Source organism: Grammomys surdaster, unplaced genomic scaffold, assembly GCF_004785775.1.
Source record: "Grammomys surdaster isolate TR1022 unplaced genomic scaffold, NIH_TR_1.0 206, whole genome shotgun sequence".
Lineage (NCBI taxonomy): Eukaryota > Metazoa > Chordata > Mammalia > Rodentia > Muridae > Grammomys > Grammomys surdaster.
The window spans coordinates 2,996,567-3,017,252 of NW_021604651.1; the positions used below are offsets into that span (position 1 = coordinate 2,996,567).

General features: G+C 36.4%; 1 protein-coding gene and 1 pseudogene across 1 annotated transcript in view; both read right to left on the reverse strand.

Moving 5' to 3' along the window:
• The window catches only part of Gucy1a2 (guanylate cyclase 1 soluble subunit alpha 2), a 326,716-nt gene that overhangs the window by 263,624 nt on the left and 42,406 nt on the right, over positions 1–20,686 (reverse strand). The window lies entirely within an intron of this gene.
• LOC114624441 lies at positions 11,728–11,849 on the reverse strand (annotated as a pseudogene).

Here is a 20,686-nt window from a genome sequence, read left to right on the forward strand (position 1 = left end):
CCACATCCACATCCACATCCACATCCACATCCACATCCACATCCACATCCACATCCACATCCACATCGGGATAGTTTCAACAGGCTATAAGTCTAACTCCAGAGATATCCAGTGCCTCTGGCCTCTATGAATACCTGCACTCACATGCATGTGGACACACATGCACCCACACCCCTCACAGCCCCACACCCCTACACATATATACACAAAAATACTACACACACAAATGAATTTTAAAAATAAATCTTACTTTTAAAAATGTTGAAATGAATAAAGAAGTAATTTAGGGAAGTGAAATGACCATGTAAGACACATGTAGAAATTAGACTCATACACACTGCTTCTTTATTATCCTAAACAAGGTCATTCTAAGAATGGCTGATGTTCATTACCCACACCAAGCACCTGCTCATATGTGTTATGGTATCAGTTCTAATACAGTAGCACAAGGCTGAGTTTATCAGTACCACACCATGACAGATTTCACAAACCATATGAGAAATTGAGATGAACAAAAATACAACAAAAACTATCTTTTAAAAAACTGACTAAGGAAGAGAAAAATAGAATTTGAATTCCTAGTTATTATAAAAGAAACAAGCTGTTTGGCATCCTGATTTATGAATCCTGAATAGGTTATTATAAATTCTTCTACATTGCAAAATAACTCTTCTTTTTCTGTGTCTCCAAATATGTAGACCCACCCATATTTTTCATAGTTAAATTTATAGTGTTTGTAATAAACAACAATGCTTTGTTTTCATCTTTTCCTGTTTGTGTCATGTGTCATGTTAATGGAGTGTTTGTAGCTGTCAGGCTGCAGTTGAGTGGTGCTCTGCATTTGGCTACAGCTAAACTAAGATCTGGCCTAAGCTCCTGCCTCTCCAAAAAGAAATTTAAATTGAAACCAAGCTAGTGTGGAGGTAAAGAGTTGAAATACAAAGCTTCCCTTCTTCCTGTTTGTCAGTAATTCTGAAAAGAGCAACTAGGTCTTAACTTCCCACTCATCTCAAATTCGAAAAAAGAAATGCTCTAGCAAGGCCAGCTCAGGTAAGTACATGTGCTACTTCTCATGAAATAACGAAAGATGACTCAGACAGCAGATCCGAGAGCCATGAAGGACCAGTCACTGCCTTGAAACTTAATGAGGTTTGCCTGGTTGGATCATTGATTCTGAGGTTCAACTTTCTACTTGTAAATTTCCATCTCAGCATCTGTTTCCCAGGGAACCAGAGCTGTAACATCATAAACATTTCCCTGGGCTGGATTATATCTGTACACATAATACTCATTTAAACATCTGTTTGACATTCTCCAAGCTGATGTGTCATCTGTTAATTGACCATTTCATACCATTGAGCTGCTTCTTGTTGCCAATAATACTTTATAAATAGAAAAACCATTCAACAAACATTGTCAGGCCATTATTTGAATTTTCAACTTCCTTTATTGAATTATTTCTTTTAAAATAGCTCAGTTACAGGCCATTATTAAGGCAAAGGTTTTTTTTTTAAATCTAGTAATATGAAAGTTCTCTAGCTTATTGCATCAAAACCAAAAATCCAATAGTAAGATACATCAACAGGATCCTAAAGAATTCAGACACATTATTTTCAGGATTATTTTATGTTTGATCCAATATTCATATTTTGGTGTTGGAGAAGTCCACAGAGAAAATATAATGGTTTATAGTTAATGCACACAAAGCATTCTGTTGTAGTTGGCTCAGTTAAAAATACCTATGCAGTGCCGTGCTCCATGATACAACAAACATTTGTTTAATGAATAAGTGAATATTCCAAACGGCCTTACTAACACAGAAAATGTAAACAAAATACATAGTGTAATAATATGGGCTAGTTCTTTTAGCTCCAAGTTCTTACTTAAAACTTTCCAAGAAAGACTAAGGTTGTGGCAACAGTGGTAGTGCATTATTGGTACATTAGATTGCTTTCCACAGCTTAGAAAGAAAATGATTAAAATCAAGAATTAAGACGGGCTTTCCGATCTGCACCCAAACACTGAGCAGATCCTGGGCAGCAGCTCTGCACCCAATCTCACATATCCCAGAAGAAGTGGGCCTCCCAGGAGCTCTAACCTAGGCATCTTAGGTAAGGAGACAGCAACACCTGCCCCAAACAAGAAGTAACTCGGACTCACTGGGACCCAGGAATTCACTCCTGTCCGAGAGCACTGGTTCCTTCCAGCCTGGGCCCGAGCACTGAGCAGATCTTAGGCCCAGCTCTAACTCCAGTAGTAACACCCATATCACACAGTTCTGAAACAACCAAGATAATAGGAAAGATAGGCTCCAGCCAGAGACAGTGCAGGTAGCACGAAGGAGATCCAGATGGCGAAAGGCAAGCACCAGAACATAAGCATCAGCAACCAAGGGTACTTGGCATCACTAGAACTTAGTTATCCCACACTAGAAAGTCGTGAATTCCTCATATCAGCAGGAAAGCAAGACTCAGATTTAAAATCACTTTTAATGATGATGATAGAGGACTTTAAGAAGGACATAAATAATACTCTCAAAGAATTTGAGAACACAGGTAAACAGATAGTAGTGCTTAAAGAGGAAACACAAAAATCCCTTAAAGAATTACAAGAGAATACAACCAAACAGGTGAAGGAATTGAACAAAACCATCCTAGGACATAAAAATGGATGTAGAAACAATAAAGAAATCACAAAGAGAGACTACGCTGGAGATAGAAAACCTAGGAAAAAATCAGGAGTCATAGTCATCACGAACAGAATACAAGAGATATAAGAGAGAATCTCAGGTGCAGAAGATACCATAGAAATCAATGACACAACTGTCAAAGAAAACAAAGATGCGAAAAGTTCTTAACCCAAAACATCCAGGAAATCCAGGACACAATGAGAAGACCAAACCTAAGGATAATAGGTTTAGATGAGAGTGAAGAGTCCCAACTTAAAGGGCCAATAAATATCTTCCACAAAATTATAGAAGAAAACTTCCCTAACCTAAAGAATGAGATCCTCATAAACATACAAGAAGCCTACAGAACGCCAAATAGACTAAACCAGAAAAGAAATACCTCCCGTCACATAATAATCAAAACACCAAATGCACAAAGCAAAGAAAGAATATTAAATACAGTAAGGGAAAAGGGCCAAGTAACATATAAAGTCAGGCCTATCAGAATTACACCAGACTTCTCAACAGACACTATAAAAGTGAGAAGATCCTGGACAGATGTCATACAGACCCTAAGAGAACAAAAATGCCAGCCCAGGCTACTATACCCAGCAAAACTCTCAATTACCATAGATGGAAAAACCAAGATATTCCATGACAAATCCAAATTTACACAATATCTTTCCACAAACCCTGCATTACAAAGAATAATAGCAGGAACGCTCCAATACAAGGAGGGAAATTATACCCTATGAAGAGCAAGAAAGTAATCCTCTTCCAACAAATGCAAACGAAGATAGCCACAAAAAGATAATTCCACGTCTAATAACAAAAATAACAGGAAGCAATAATCACTGTTCCTTAATATCTCTTAACATCAATGGACTCAATTCCCCAATAAAAAGACATAGGCTAATGGACTGGATACATAAACAGGACCTAGCATTTTGCTGCATACAGGAAACCCACCTCAGTGACAAAGACAGACACTACCTTAGAGTAAAAGGCTGGAAAATGATTTTTCAAGCAAATGGTCCTAAGAAACAAGCTGGAGTAGCCATTCTAAAACCTCCAGCCCGAGAACACAAAGAGAGGGACTCATGGCTCCACCTGCATAGATAGTTGAGGGTGGCCTTGTCAGGCATCAGTGGAAGTAGAGGGCCTTGGTGCCTGAAAGTTTGGATCCCCTAGTGTTGGGGAATTCGAGAGCAGGGAGGCCAGAATGGGAGGATGGTGGGAGCACACCCTCATAGAAACTCCCAGAATTATATGGATTAGACATGACAGAGGCAGGCCGCCAGAAGACTAGAGTCCAGAATTCAAACAAAAAATTATCTTGATACTAAAATTTGTTTTGAAAATTGTATATTGTGAATACAGAGCCTTGGTGTATCTACTCATCAAGCAAGTTGAGCAGACCTGCTCGAACCTCTGAAGTCCTGGAATCTCAGCTGGATGTAGAGAAGACACAGACGTCAGAGGCTTATCAATTTACTCTTCCTCCCACCAGTCTTCTAATATCTCAACACCTGGAACCAGCTTGTAGAAGTTAATGAAGAGTCAGTGCCCCTATTCTCTGGGCTTGGGGACTGAGGTGGTTAATATTGGGCTGTCTTTCTAGGAAAAAGTAGTGGTTTTGTCAGAACAGGGAGGAATAGCAGGATTTATTCCATAGCCATTACCTATTGGTAAAAATCTGTATAATTGTTATTAATCTGAAGTTATAATTTCTTAAATGGTACAAAATTTACTTTGATTTAAAATTTAAAATTTTCATTGATATGAGTTTCTTATTGATATAAAAATGAGATTAATATTGTTACTCTCATAGGAATTGTGCCTATATAACACATTTAGGAATACAAGGCTTAGACCCAGTCCTTCTTTAACTCTTAACTGATTCAAGATGGTTAGCCTGGGAGTTAAGGGCCTATAGCAAATTCATGGCTCTGAGTTTATTGTTAGGGTGTTTTCTATATTTTATTTAGAAATAGTTGAGAGGAGTTAATAGACAACAGCCTTACGTGGATAGTTGGTTTTCAAAACGTCAGAAGTCCTCAGAATTGATGTTACAAACATTTCTGTATTAAGCTTCATTTTGATTAGAACCTATCTGCTCCTGACAGCTTCCTGTCTTGGATTCTAAGAAGAAATTGAGCATCTTTGGAGTTACTCCAGTTGTGGCAAGACAGCCACTAGGCAAGAATTGCCTCTTTTCATCTACAGACAAACTACTATCCTGAAAAGGACACACTTGCAGAATAGTCGACTGATTATATCTGCCAAGACAGAGTAATCAGCCCTTAATAATTCTGGATCATTAGATCTGTCAGATGATCCTGGGCCAGAAGGCTGAAGATCAGATGCTCCATCGTTTTGTAGTATAGGGACTGTCCAGGTATTCAGCAGTCTCTATAAGTTGGGTAAGTTTTAGAAGCTATGCATTGTGCTTCCCATAATTTCAGTTAGTTCAGTCATTCTGGATTTCTGGCAGGGTTGAAGACTTATAGTCTCATAGCCAATCCTGGCTATTTACTTTGAGAGAAAAGATTTGAGAGGAAGATTTTCAGCTGACATTCATTCTAAAGCCAAGAAAAAAGCCAGGTTCAGAACTAAGTCTTTTAGTTAGGAGAGATGATAGAGGTTCTGGTTAGTCAACAAAATGTTGGACTGGGTATTAGGTCTATCTTGTACCTTACTGATACAAATTGGTATCGCTATGCTCTAATTGTATTTTGAGAGAAAAGTTTTATCTTAACAGGAAGGGTGATATGTAGGAGGAACTAAGGTGGGAGGAGTAAGGAGAGGAAGAGGAGGAGTAAGGAGAGGAGTAAGAAAATGAGAGGAGGAGCTAGGAGATGAGAAAGGGAGGGGGAACATGGAGGCAGATGTTCGAGTGTCTCTGCCAGTCAAATATAGTTGATATATCTAGGTTGGGTATTGTGTTACACTTCTGATTGTATGGGCATCTTATTATTGAGCATTACCAAACCTATAAAGCCTTTGATTAACATTTTTTTTAAAGTTACTAATTAAAAAAAAAGGATGAGGAGCAAGGGTGATGGAATACATGTGACAGGAAATCAGATGAGAAAACTAGCTGGAGGAATAAAGGGAAGGGGCAGAGGGAAACAAATCAGAACTCTAATGACACATGTATGAGGATGCTGTAATAAAATCCAATACTTCATATGTTAACTTAAAATATTAATAAAGAAAAAAAAGCAAGAAGGAGGAGGGGAGATAGGATAGGGGGTTTCTGGGGGAAGAATGGGGAAATGGGATGATATCTGAAATGTAACTAAATAAAATATCCAATAAAGAAATGAGAAAAAAAAAAGAAGAGAAAAAGAACTTTATTCTAACTATGAGAAAATTAAAAAAAAAGAACTAAGACAGGGCAAAGTAAAGTAATGACCAATAAGAACAGTTGGAACCAATCAAAAAACAATAGGCCAAGTGTGGTAGTTAATATTGTCAACTTGATAGGACATAGAATTACCTAGGAGATAAACCATGGGGCATGTCTGTGAGAAAATTCCTAGACTGGCTTAAGTAGGCAGGTCCATCCTAACTGTAGGAGGCACAACCGTATCTGCAGAATTGCTGGACTGAAATAAAGGGAGAAATGGAGCTGACCCTTTGCTTCCTGAGTGTGGCTACAATGTGATCAGCTGCCTCAGGTTTCACAATAGACTATATCCTCAAAGTGTGAGTCAAAATAATCCTTTCTTCCTTGAGTCTGATTTTGTCACAGGAACAAGAAATGTAACAAATAAACTGCATTTGTAATTGTCTAATTAGTACCAGTACCCACATCATAAATTCATGGGCAGGGATGCTAGAGATGAGGAGAAAATATGAATTTAAAATATAACCCCTTAAGTTTGGTGACAAGTTGGAAAGGAATGATGATATGAGACTAGATATTTGCACTTTCCCTTTTGAAAAAAGGCAAAAAACATTTCCTTTTCTTATTTCATACAAAAGTCCACAAAAAAAAAAATCTCAAATCAAATTAGTCTCCCTGGTGTCCCAGGTCATTCACTCTCATTTCCCTGCCTTGGAATGGCCAAACTAGAGCTGAGAAAAAAAGAAAGGCAGCCTCTTTTCAGAAAGTGTAGGTAGGAAATATTAAAAACAGAACCAAGATGAGAGAGAGAATAGAGTGTCACTTACTTTAATTGTATAGGTAAAACTAAAGCTAGCTCAGTTGAAAAAAAAAATGTAAAACAAAACAGTGCACTAATTTTGAGATAATCTTGTTCCCATGAATTTTATCACTCAAATAACACCTTTTTCTTTTACTCAAATATTGCATTGAGTTTTTACTGTGATTAGTAAATATATTCAGTTTTTAAGATGCTAAATTCAACCTAGGTATTCTAAAAAAAGTTTGCAAGTACTGGAAAAAGTGAGTCAGGCTTTAAGCAAAAGCAAGAGGGTAGTGGTCTTGATTACTGCTGGTATAACAGCTTTCATTACATTAATTGCTAGCACCACTGCCTCTGCAATTGTTTTGACACAAGAAGTTAAGACAGCTACTTTTGTTAATCATTTAGCAAAAAAATGTTACTAATGTGTTGAATATACAAGAGAATTAAGATAGGCCTTTGGAACAACGGATTGATGCTCTTTATCCTACTAAATTATTAGAAGGAAGTTCAGAGGTTAAGGAGCCATCTCGAGTGTCATGCCAAACACCAATGGATTTGTGTTACTTCTAAAATTTACAGTGATAGTCATTATAATTAGGAAGAAATTTAAAGACACTTGCAGGGTATTTGGCATAATTCTAACACCTCTAAGATGTTTTAAATTTGCATAGTGAGATATGAATTTAAAGAATGCTGCTCTGCTGATCTTTGATGCTGCAATACTGCTGATAAAATTATCCATGGCCTGATGTCAGTGTTTCCATTTTGGTCAAGCTTCAAGAATAATGTATATAACTAGATCATGCTAGCCCTTTTTGTCCTGGGAATACTTTTATTCCTGCCCATTGGGTTAAAGCTCGTGTTTAATAACATCAACTGTTGGCAGCCAAAGTACATGGCTTGAACCTGAAAATGGACCACCAGACAGAGTTATTAATTTGACAGACTGGCAAGACAAGGACAGGTAAGATTCTGCACAGAGCCTTACCAACCTAAGACAGAGGCTCATTGCTTTTGATAATGCATAATCCATGACGAATAAGGAAGGTATTCTTGTCAGAACGACCTAAGACTAGCTCAGTCTTGTTTATGATATAAAAAAGGGGGGAAATGTGGACAGCTTTTGGGGCTGCTTGGCAAGAATCTGACATTGGTCAAGCACAAGGGAATGGGCTTCAGGCTGGAATCTGACATTAGGCTAGAACAAAGAAGTAATTTCAGGCAGGAATCTAAATATTAGGCTAGAACAAGAAATACTCTCAGACAGGAATCTAAATATTAGGCTAGAACAAAGAAGTAGGCTTCTGGCATGAAAATGACTCTGGGCTAGGACAGGGAAGTAGGCTCAGATATTTTGGTTATCCTGACAAGCTCTTAGAAACAGTGATCATGGGAGTGATCACGATCACAGGACTTTGTTTATTGCCTTGCTTTTTCTTTGACTATTTGTGTTTATTGTCATGCTTCTTCTTGACTATTTGCATCTATTGTATTGCTAGCTCCTCCATCTAGACCTGACCTTAAAACTTACATGTAATTAAAATGGTATAGAAGCAGATTGGAAAAAATATTTTAAAAATAAAAAAGATACTGAATTAATTGTGACCTTGTAGCATGTACTTTACTTTTTTTAATCATTGTATTTGCTTGCATTTCAAATGATATCCCCCTTTCAGGTAACTTCTCCCCCTTACTCGCATCCCATGTCCCCTCCCACTTCCCCTTTGCCTCTATGAGGGGGCTCCTCCACCCATTTACCTATGCCTGCCTCACCCCTCTAGTGTCCTCCTAATAAGCTGGGGCATCAAGCCTCCCTCCCCTCCCTTTGATATCAGATAAGGCCATTCTCTGCTACATATGTATCTGGAGTCCTGGCTTCCTCCATGTATACTCTTTTGTTGGTGGTTTAATCCCTGAGATCTCTGAACACCCTTTAATTCCTAAAGAAATCAAAAGGCTGTATAATCAGAGACCTTTGGGAGATTGCTAAGCAAACAGAACTGCATTATCCAAAAGGTCAGCTGAATCTAGTACTCAGGAAGAAGATATTGCAGAGGTGAGTATCCTGAATTCACACATTGACATACTCTGTGTTGTTTCCAAAAATATTTCCTTAGTGTGAAACAGAAAAAGTTACAATGAAGAGTGAAGGTTGTTAGACATGGTAGCTCACACGTACAGCCACATCTGATTGGGAAGCTGAGCCAGAAGAGATGCCATAAGCTCAAGGTCACCTGGGTTTATACATAATGAGCTTCATGCAATCTTGGACTACATAGTGAAGTACATTTTTACTTCTTATGTAATTAAAAAACAAGCTGGCTTTTCTCATCTCAGTTTTCTCTCAGCCTTGCCAGAATTTTATTGTTATTTCCTATTCAGTTAACAAGAAGATGTCAAAGGGCAGCATAGTTTGATTTTTTTCAATTCAGTAACAGTACAATGGTTAACCCCTGTGACCTAGAAGACAAATATTTTAGATGTTTTTCTATTGCCTTGTAACACTAGAAACTTCCTCCACCATTGAATTAAAAATTTAGTTTCCAACATATCATGACCACAAGCTTCAATATAGCAAGAAAATTGTTACTGGGGGCATAGGGATGAGGATAGATAGGAAGGGAAAGATGGAAATTTTAGAAGATAAGATGTTATTTGTACTTGCTTAGGAAAGCAACTTTTAAATATAAAATGAACTCACTTAAGCTCTGTAGTTTTTATATAGTAACTGCTTAAAAAATTAAACAGAAAAAAATTAAACAGATACATGACTGGAAATGGCTCTATGATTAAGGACTCATACAGAGCATCTACTTAGCATTATGGCTTGTTCTGAGTGAAGATTCCACTTAACTCATTGTACATCTGGAGGTACAAAAGAGCTGAACGTTACTAATGATGGCAGCAGTTCTGAAGCTAAATGCAGCATTGTCTAATGATTGATTGGTGGGGTATAAAAAATAACTTCCATGGTATTTAAAATGTCAGGAAAGCAATCAAAAAATCAGAATCTACAGAGGGGAATATATTAATGATTGATGAGGCTTTTGAATTCAGGCAAAGTATTGGGAAAACCTAAAATTATCATAATATAGTAGTGAAAGAATTTTTTAAAAGAAATGTATGTGTCCCACTGACTCTGTCACTTACTGAATTATCAAGGCAGTAGGTAAGTTAGGCAATGGAAGTAGTTGAGAATTTTAATTTTACTGTCATATTCTCATGGATACACTGTATCTTCTATGTGGACAAAAACACTTTCTAGAGTCTAATTGTCCAGTGTGATACCAACTGCTGTGTAGTACTGAATGAATAGAATAGGATAACATTCACACAGAAAATCTACAAGGTCTATATTACAAAATCAGGTTACAGGTAAGAGAATATAGAGCCAAAGAATAAACTTCACAGAATAATTTCTAATCGGACACTGATTATAGAATCTGTTAGTTTATTGACAATATTAAGAAAACCAAAGTATATTCAATTATAAAGAGACATCATAATGTCTTTATGGTACTTAATGTTTGACATATTAGTTTCATTAAGTTTATCATTTTTGTTGATGTTTTAACTGGGACTCCAGCCTAGTAAAACAAAACAAAAAGAAGGAGGAGGAAGAAGAGGAGGAGGAGGAGGAGGAGGAAGAGGAAGAGGAGGAGGGGGAGGAGAAGAGGAAGGAGGACAAGGAGAAGAAGAAGGAGGAGGAGGAAGAGGGGAAGAAGGAGAAAGAGAGGAAGAAGGAGAAGGAGAAGGAAAAGGAGAAGGAGAAGAAGAAGAAAATCTTGTAAGACACAGAATTATGTAAATATAGTTTAACTTTATGCAAAAAGTTCATACTCTTGTTAACATAATTTTTTAATTTAGAGGTAAATTGGAAAATAGCAAAAAATTAAAATCCCAAGCTATTTTACCAATTACTATATAATATGTTCTTATTTATTCTCTTTCCTTTCAACCCCCCTTCTTTCCATCTCATACATACATGTACACACTACACACAAACACACACACACACCATATACATTCCATTTGAAGACATCAAGCATCATAGCTCTTACCCTTAACTCTTTTGCTGTATTTTGATAGTAGATGATCATCTAATCCTCAGTGTATACTGACCTTTTGTTGACTATCTCAATAATTTATTTTATAGCTAATCATTTTCTGATCCAAGCACCAGTTCAAGCATGATACTTCTCATCTGTTCTTTTTTCTCTGGAGTATTTTCTCTTTTAGACCATTTCTTCAATCTTTCAAATCAGCATTCTACATTGGATTTGAAATCAGGAAATATCTCTACGACTAGAATTACCATTGGCAAAAAAGTGTTTGTAGGCTTTGGAAATATAGTTCATTAATAGGGGCTTTTCTATCATGTCAGGGGCCTTGGTTTCAACCTCTAATATTGCTAAAAACAGACAAAAATGGTGCTTGAAAATATTTCTAATTAAAAGCAGTGGCAGGAGTAAAACAGTGTACTGACAGTAAAGTGCAGTAGTACATATGTACAGGGTTTGGGAGATTGGCTTAACAAACACAAAGAGTACTTCTAATGTGATACAATTTTTTCTAGGCAGAAATATTTTTTTAAGTGACAGGTTAAAAAGCATTATTTTCTGTAGTTGAAAAAATTATATTCCAAGTCTTCATTCAGTATTTGTTACCCAAGTGACTTGGAATAAGTGATATCCTTAGCCTTAACTGTTTTATATGTAAAAGTAGAGCATCAATATTTAGTTTTATAACTAAAGAATTGATTCCAATGAAAATCAATTAATATTTATAAATAATAATGAATTCATACCTATAAAAAGATTCTTGCAAATAAGAATGTAGATCATACTTCCTTGAATGTGTGAGTTGCTTAAAATAAAACAATATTGATTCTCCTTAACATATAGACTTCGATCCTTTCCACTCTTTTGTGTCAGTGTCCTTAGCAGCCATCATTCTGTTTCAATCAGCAATAATCGTGCCTCGGATAAACTTCATTGGCTACGATACTGCCACTGCGAAAAGCTAGCAGCCATCATTCTGATATTAACTTATTTGTTATTTTGTGTTATTTCCAATATCTACCTTCTCAGTTTATATCTATTTTTCTTCCTATTCATGACTGGCAACTAGAACAAAAGCCACTCAAAAAGATTGCATTGATGGAAACAGTCCTTAACAACTAACTGTTCCTGTAACACTGCAAGCATTTCCCCATAGATCACACAGACTTCCGTAGGATAATAATTCTCCCATGCTTAATAAATTGAGATTTCACTATAAATCTCAGTGATCATTTAAATTCTCAAGTTAAAGAAATTATATAGATTTGTAGCAAACTTGATTCTACTTATTACACAATTTTCTATATAAAATATTAATCTTAAATATGAGACTAAGGCAATTGGCTAATAATGAATTATGAAGCAAACTTTTAAATGTTTGGTTAATTTCTTTTGCTGCTTTTGCTAATGTGTGAGATGGGAAATAAGAATAATGCAAAAAAGAAAAGGCATTTTACTCACTTTTGTTCATTACTTATGACTATTTTTGTATTTGTGTCTTTATATGGGTATAAGCACATGAGTGTAAATGCCCAGAAAAGCCAGAAGACACTGAATACCCTGAAGATACAATTGTAAATGGTTCTGAGCATCCTGATAAGGATGTTGGGAAACAAACTCAGGTCCTGTACAAGAACAATGTGCAATCTTAACCACTGAGCCATTTCTCTAGTCTCAAGATTTTTTTAACATAAATGAAAAAATAGCCTGAGGCACAGAATTGAATAAAAGAAATGAAGAAGTGTCAGAATGCTGTAGAAAGTAGATAGAACTGAAATCAAAAGAAAGAACAGTTGAAAAATGACATAAACTTGGTATATTCAATCAGAAAACTCTCAAGACTCTACAGTAACTCATAAAAGTAAGGGACACCTGTCAGGGATAGTCTCTGCTGAGATCCTGGAACACAATTTGCAGCATCCTAAACTAGCTTAGAGCTCAGTAAAAGCTCAAACAAGTAGACATATCTCTTCCCTCTTACAGGAGAAAATTATATAGTCCACTTTATTTAATCCCAGACTAAATGTTTCCTCTGGTGACAGAATTTATGATTTTAGAAGTACAAATTGACAGAAAAGTTTTATATAAGGCTCTCACATGAAAAGCTGGCAGTAATCCAGCATTTTGCTAATGTAATATGTGACCATTTATTTTTGGTGTTGGCTTGAAAATCAGCCATTGCAGACCTGTGTGAGGTAATGACGTACGGTGATGAAGGAGAAGTATATATAAACTAGATACGTCTATAAAGACAGAAAATCACACATATACACTTGTACACATGAATACATACACAGATACACATACAATTTAATGAGGCATGAATAGCATCAAAAAGGTTTATAAAATATAGAAAAAGAAAATGAAAGAAGTGAGATGATGTAAGAAGGTGAGATGAGTGGGAGGCAAGGAATGGATGGGGGAAAGAGAGGGAAGGAAGGGAAAGGAGGGGAGAGTATTGAAGAGTCCCAGACTTTGTTTTGGGTTCAGAAGCAGAACTGGAATTCTAAAGAGAAATAGAAGTAAATTAAATAACAAAAAAGTAAACTGAAAAGTAACAAACCACTGTCACATGATTAGACTGGTCTCCAGTTTTCCAACAATGGTAATAGAACAAATTCACCATCTTTGCCAAGAGAATGACTAGCCTTTCAGCCAAGGTGTCAGGTCATGGATTCTCAAAAGAACCAAGGAGGGAACTTAGCTTTAAAATCACTGGTCTGGAAACAAGTAATCAGAATATATGATTACTATGACCACAGGCCACTTTTCTTAATGTCCTCGATGATCCTACCATACAACTCCTTGGAGTATATGAAATATGTTGTTATAGAGTCTGAAATAAAGATAATTATTACTTGTATTGTGATTCAAATCAATAATGCAGTTTTTATTGTCCTAGGAAGTGGTAAATGAATGAACTTATAACAATTAATTTTTAATAAGTATTTTGAGTTGCATTTTTCACTCTCTCTTTTTGTCTAGCTTCCAACAATGTTTTATACTGGCAGTCGTGTATTATTCAGATATTAATTCAATATCTTTGCTTATAGAAATCGCATTTGGGGGCTGCAGAGATGGCTTAACAGCTATGAGCACTGGCTCTTCTTCTAAAGAAAGATCTAAACTCTAAGCTCATGAGAATGGCAAACTATAAAGCACAAAATGACAGTATTTGAATTCACTCTATTCTTACATAAACTTTTTTATTAATTTTTAAAAATTAAAACATGTAGGGGACTCAAAATGAAATTATGCTTCAAAGAAAGAGCAATGTAAATGGAGAAATAAGGAATATACAAAATCAAAAGAAGAAGCTAAAGAGTTAATTAGCGAAAGCCCTCAAATAAAAACAACAAAGGCTGAGAAGAAGAAACGTAACATTTTTATTCAAGTTGATTTTTAAAAAGTAACTATTGAAAAAAGAGTACATTGATAGTGTATCATGACATAATTATAATTTTTTAGATAGAGTGGCAAAAATAAAGCAAATTGTGTATTTGACAGTTCATGACCCAATATTATGTTTTTATGAAGTTAGGAAAACTTCCTTCTAACTCAGAAAGAGGAAAGCCCCAAATCAGTGTTGTTTCATACTAGAAGCTGAAGTCAGTAGGGAGGCAGTGAGGTTTTTTTCATAGCCTCACTGTGGTTGTCTTTTAAGGATTATAGGCCCAGCCACTGCCTCTGGTCACATGCTGTGCTTCCTAGTCCACATGATGTGACAAGTCTCCAGCACAGCCTTAATATTATGAACTGTGGAGCTCCACTCCATCTTCCTGACATCATGACTAGAACCCTCTGAAATTATGAGCAAAAATAAGTCCTCCGTCTCTTATTTGACCAAGCATCAGCATCACAGTGGTGTAAAAATAACTACTATAAAACAGTCATTCTGCTTTTACTACATTCTAAAGGTATGACTCCAGTCAAACAGGTTGACCTACCGTGGCTTTCATTTATTTTGTTCAGTATCAGAGATAAGTACTTAATCTTTATTTTTTGCATGGGAGGACATTTTCAGACAATGAGCACTAGTAATGTGGGGGTAAGAAAGCCCCACATTCATGACTTTAGTGCTGGACATTTTAGTGGAGTTTTATTTATTAGTCATTGGGAGTCTTGATAGATAGATAGATAGATAGATAGATAGATAGATAGATAGATAGATAGATGATAGATACACAGATAATAGGTGATAGATAGTACAAAAGACTATCTATACAAATCTTGTACTGAAAGCATCAGCAACAGAGTCTAATTCTGTCACATTCCTTCAAAGTTAATCTCAAATTCTTTTATACTTCTCATGATACAGTGCTACCTAATTCAATCCTAGAGATTTATTTTTATGAAAGCAAAACAGAAGTTTTAATGGATTAGCACCATGGGCACATTCCATAATCAATGCATGTTTTACGCAGTTTCTATGCAAAGTATTAAAGTCTTGGGAAAGCACTCAGAATTACAAAACAGTATAAAAAATATTTAATATAGTATGTATTTGTTGAAAGTATACAGAGGTAGCAGAGGTTGTTTTTATTCGTTACACTTTTAATGAGAAACAGACAGGAAAACATGACAATTGCTAAGCTTTAAAAACACTATTAATATTAAATTTTAGAGATGACAAATGACACTGCTTCTCAGTCTTTGGCTAAGATCCAAGTAAGAATATAGAGAGAAGCAAGATCATGTACTGCAGTGAAAAGGCAAATGTCACTATTATTTTATCAGGTGGGACCAGAAAAAAATATCCCTCCAGTCACACAACAATTAAAACACCAAGTGCACAGAACAAAGAAAGAATACTGAAAGCAGTAAGAAAAAAAGGTCAAGTAACATATAAAGACAGACCTATCAGAATCACACCAGACTTCTCAACAGAGACATTAAAGCCAGAGAATCTTGGACAGATGTCATACAGAACCTATGAGAACAAAAATGCCAGTCCAGGCTACTATACCCAGCAAAAATTTGACTTACTATAGATGGAAAAACCAAGGTACTCCAAGGCAAAACCAAATTTAGACAGTATCTTTACTAATCCAGCTCTACAGAGGATAATAGAAGGAAAGTCCAACACAAGGAGGGAAACTACACCCAAGAAAAAGAAAAAAATATCTTTTCACAACAAACCCAAAAGAATAGAAACACACAAACATAATTCCACCTTTAACAACAAAAATAACAGGAAGCAACAATCATTGGTCCCTAATATCTCTCAACATGAGCAGACTCAATTCCCCAATAAAAAGACAAAGGATATGTAAACAGGACCCAGCATTTTGCTATATACAGGAAACATACCTCAGTGAGAAAGACAGATATTACCTCAAAAATAAAAGGCTGGGAAAATTTTCCAATCAAATTGTCCCACGAAAAAAGCAGGAGTATCCATTCTAATATGCAATAAAATAGACTTTCAACCAAAAGTTATCAAAAAATGGGGAAGAACTCTACATACTCAACAAAGGAAAAATCCACCAAGATGAAATCTCAATTCTGAGCATCTATGCCCCCAAATGAAAGGGCAGCCACATTCAAAAAAGAAAGTTTACTGAAGCTCAAAGCACACATTGAGTCTCACACAATAATAGGAGATTTCAATGCCCCTCTCATCAATGGACAGATCATTGAAACAAAAACTAAACACAGACACAGCGAAACTAAAAGAAGTTATGTACCAAATAGATTTAGCAGATATATACAGAACAGTTAACTCTAAAACAAAAGAATATACCTTCTTCTCAGCATCTCATGGTACTTCTCAAAAATTGACCATATAAGCAGACATGAAACAAACCAAAACAGATACAAGAACATTGAATTAATCACATGTATTCTAACAGACCACCACAGACTAAGGCTGATCTTCAATAACAAAAAAAAAAAAAAAAACACTAAAGCCCACATACACATGGAAGCTGTACAACTCTCTACTCCGTGATAAATTGGTCAGGGAAGAAATAAAGAAAGAAATTAAAGACATTTTAGAATTTAATGAAAATGAAGGCACAACATATTCAAACTTGTCGGACACAATGAAAGCATTGCTAAGAGGAAAACGCTATCCCTGAGTGCCTCCATAAAAAATTGGAGAGATCATACACTATCTGCTTAACATCACATCTGCAAGATCTGCAAGCTCTAGAACAAAAAGAAACAAATACACCCAAGAGGAGTAGATGGCAGCAAATAATCAAACTCAAGGCTGAAATCAACCAAGTAGGAACAAAGAGTACTATACAAAGAAACAACAAAACTAGCAGCTTGTTTTTAAAAAAAAATAACAAGATAGATAAACCCTTAACTAGACTAACTAGAGAGCACAGAGACAGTATCCAAATTAACAGAATCAGGAATGAAAAGGGAGACATAACAACAGAAACTGATGAAATTCAAAAAATAATCAGATCCTACTACAATAGTCTATATTAAACAAAACTGGGAAATCTAGATGAAATGGTTAATTTTTTAGACATATACCAGGTACCAAAGTTGAATCAGAATCAGTTAAACCATCTAAACAGTCCCATAACCCCTAAATAAATAGTAGTAGTCATTGGAAGTCTCCCAACCAAAAATAGCCCAGAGTCAGATGGTTTAGTGTAGAACTCTATCAGACCTTCAAAGAAGATGTAATAAAATATTCAAAAAAATAGAAACAGAAGGAACACTACCCAATTCTTTCTATGATGCCACAGTTACAGGTACCTAAACCGCAAAAAGGCCCAACAAAGAAAGAGAACATCAGACCAATTTCTCTTATGAATATTAATGCAAAAACAAAATTTTCACAAAGTGAACCAAAAAATACATCAAAACAATCATTCACCATGATTAAGTAGGCTTCATCCCAGGAATGCAAAGAGGGTTCAATATACAGAAATCCATTAATGTAATCCACAATATAAACAAACTCAAAGGAAAAAAGTACATGATCATCTCACTAGATTCTGAAAAAGCCTTTGACAAAATGCAACACTCACTCATGTTGAAAAAGATTAGAAAGATCAGGAATTCTAGGTCCATACATAAATATACTAAAAAGAATATACAGCAAACCCATAGCTAACATCAAAATAAATAGAGAGAAACTCAAAGCATTCCCATTAAAATCAGGGACAAGACAAGGCTGCCTATTCTCTTCTGACCTATCCAATATAGTACTCAAGACCAATTAGACAACAAAAGGATATCAAAGATATAGAAATTTTGAAAGAGGAAGTCAAGATATCACTACTTCAAGATGATATGGAAGTAAACATAAGCAACCCAAATATTTTACCAGAAAGTTCCTATAGCTGATAAACAAGTTGAGTAAAGTGGCTGGATATAAAATTAACTCTAACAAATCAGTAGCCTTCCTCTACTCAAAGGATAAATGGGCTGAGAAAGAAATTAGGAAAAGAACATCCTTCAAAATAGTAACAAATAATATAAAATATCTTGATGTGACTCTAACAAAGCAAATGGAAGATCTGTATGACAAGAATGTCAAGTCACTAAAGAAAGAAATCAAAGATCTCAGAAGATGGAAAGATCCACACTCATGGACTGGTAGGATTAATATAGTAAAACTGGCCATCTTTCTGAAAGCAATCTACAGATTCAATGCAATCTTCATCAAAATTCCAACTCAATTCTTCTTAGAGTTAGAAAGACTAATTCTCAAATTCATTTGGAATAACAAAAAACCCAGGATAGTAAAAGCTATTCTCAATAATAAAAGAACTTCTGGAGAAATCGCTCTACTATAGAGCATTACTGATTAAAAACTACATGGTATTGGTACAGAAACAGGCAGGTAGAACAATGGGATGAATCAAAGACCCAGAAATGAACCCACATGCCCATGGTTACTTGATCTTTAACAAAGGAGCTAAAATCAACCAGTGGAAAAAAGACAACATTTTCAACAAATGGTGCTTGTTCAACTGGAAGTCAGCATGTAGAAGAATGCAAATTGATTTGTTCTTATCTCCTTGTATAAAGCTCAAGTCCAAGTAGATCAAGGATCTCCTCATAAAACCAGGTACACTGAAACTAATAGAAGAGCAAGTGGGAAAGAGCCTTGAACACATGGGCACAGGGGAAATTTTCCTGAACAGAACACTAAATGCTTACTCTCTACTAAGATCAACAATAGACAAATAGGGCCTCATAAAATTGAAGAGTTTCTGTAAGGCAAAGGACACTGTCAATAGGACAACAAGGCAACCTACAGATTTGGAAAAGATCTTTACCAACCCTGCATCAGACGGAGGGCTAATATCCAAAATATACAAAAACTCAAAAAGGTAGACTCCAGACAACCAAATATCCCCATTCAAAAATGGAGTATAGAGCTAAGCAGAGAATTCTCAACTGAGGAATCTTCACTGGCTGAGAAACACTAAAGAAAATGTTCAACAGCCTTAGTTATCAGAAAAATGCAAATCAAAATGACACTGAGATTCCACCTGACACCAGTCAGAATGGCTAAGATCAAAAACTCAGGTCACAGTAGATGCTGTTGAGGATATGGAGAATGACGAACACTCCTCTACTGCTGATAGTATGGCAAGTTGGTAATAATCACTTTGGAAATCAGCATGGCTGTTGCTGAGAAAATTGGAAATAGTCTACCTGAAGACCTAGCTATACCACTACTGTACATATACTCAAAAGATGCTCCAATATATAACAAGGATATATGCTTCACTATGTTCATAATAGCCTTATTTATATAGCCAGAAGCTGGAAACAACCCAGATGTCCTCAACAGAGGAATGTATACAGAAATTGTAGTACTTTTACACAATGGTGAATTACTCAGCTTTTAAAAACAAGGACTTCATGAAATTCACAGGCAAATGGATCGAACTATAAAATATCATCCTGAGTAAGGTAACCTAGACACAAAAGAACACACATGGTATGTACTCATTGAAAGGTGGATATTAGCCTAAAACCTCTCAATGCCCATGGTAAAACTCACAGACTATATGGAACTTAACAGGAAGACCAGGGTGTGGATGCTTCAGTCCTGCATTGAGGGGGAAATAGAATGATCACAGGAGGTGGAGGGAGGGGGGTCTTGGGAAGAAGAAAGGAAGGAGAGAAAATAAGGGGGCAGGATCAGGTACTGAAGGGGATGAGAGAGTGGTACAGAGGGTCAGGAAATCAAATAGAAGTATGTCGCAGGGGGATGAGGAATAGCAGATAGCCAATGAAGGGTCCCAGATGCCAGGGAAACAAGAGGCTCCCAGGACCCAATGAGGATGACTTTAGCCGAAATGTGCAGAGAAGGAGAGATAGAACCTACAGTGACCACCTCCTGTAAATAGGTATGCCCTGCCCCAGTTGAGGGATGGGAACACACACCCGTCACAAAGTTTTTAACCCAGAAATGTTCCTGTCCAAAGGAAGAAAGGAGACAAAAAATGGAGCAGAGATTTAAGGAAGGGACATCTGGGGACTGCTTCTCCTGGCGATCCAGCCTGTCTGCAGACACCAAACCCGACACTGTTGCCATTGCCAAGAGGTGCTTGCTGACAGGAACCTGGTATGGCTGTTCCTTGGGCAGTTGTGCCAGCAACTGACAAATGCAGATATGGATGCTTGGAGTCAAGCATCAGACTGAGCTCAGGGACCCCAGTGGGGGAGCTGTCAGAAGGACTGGAGGAGCTGAGAGGATTACAACCCCATAGTAAGAACAACATGAGTTGGCTGGACCACCTAGTGCTCCCAGGGACGAGACCACCAACCAAACAGGGAGGGATACATGGCTCCAGATACATGTGTGGCAGAAGATG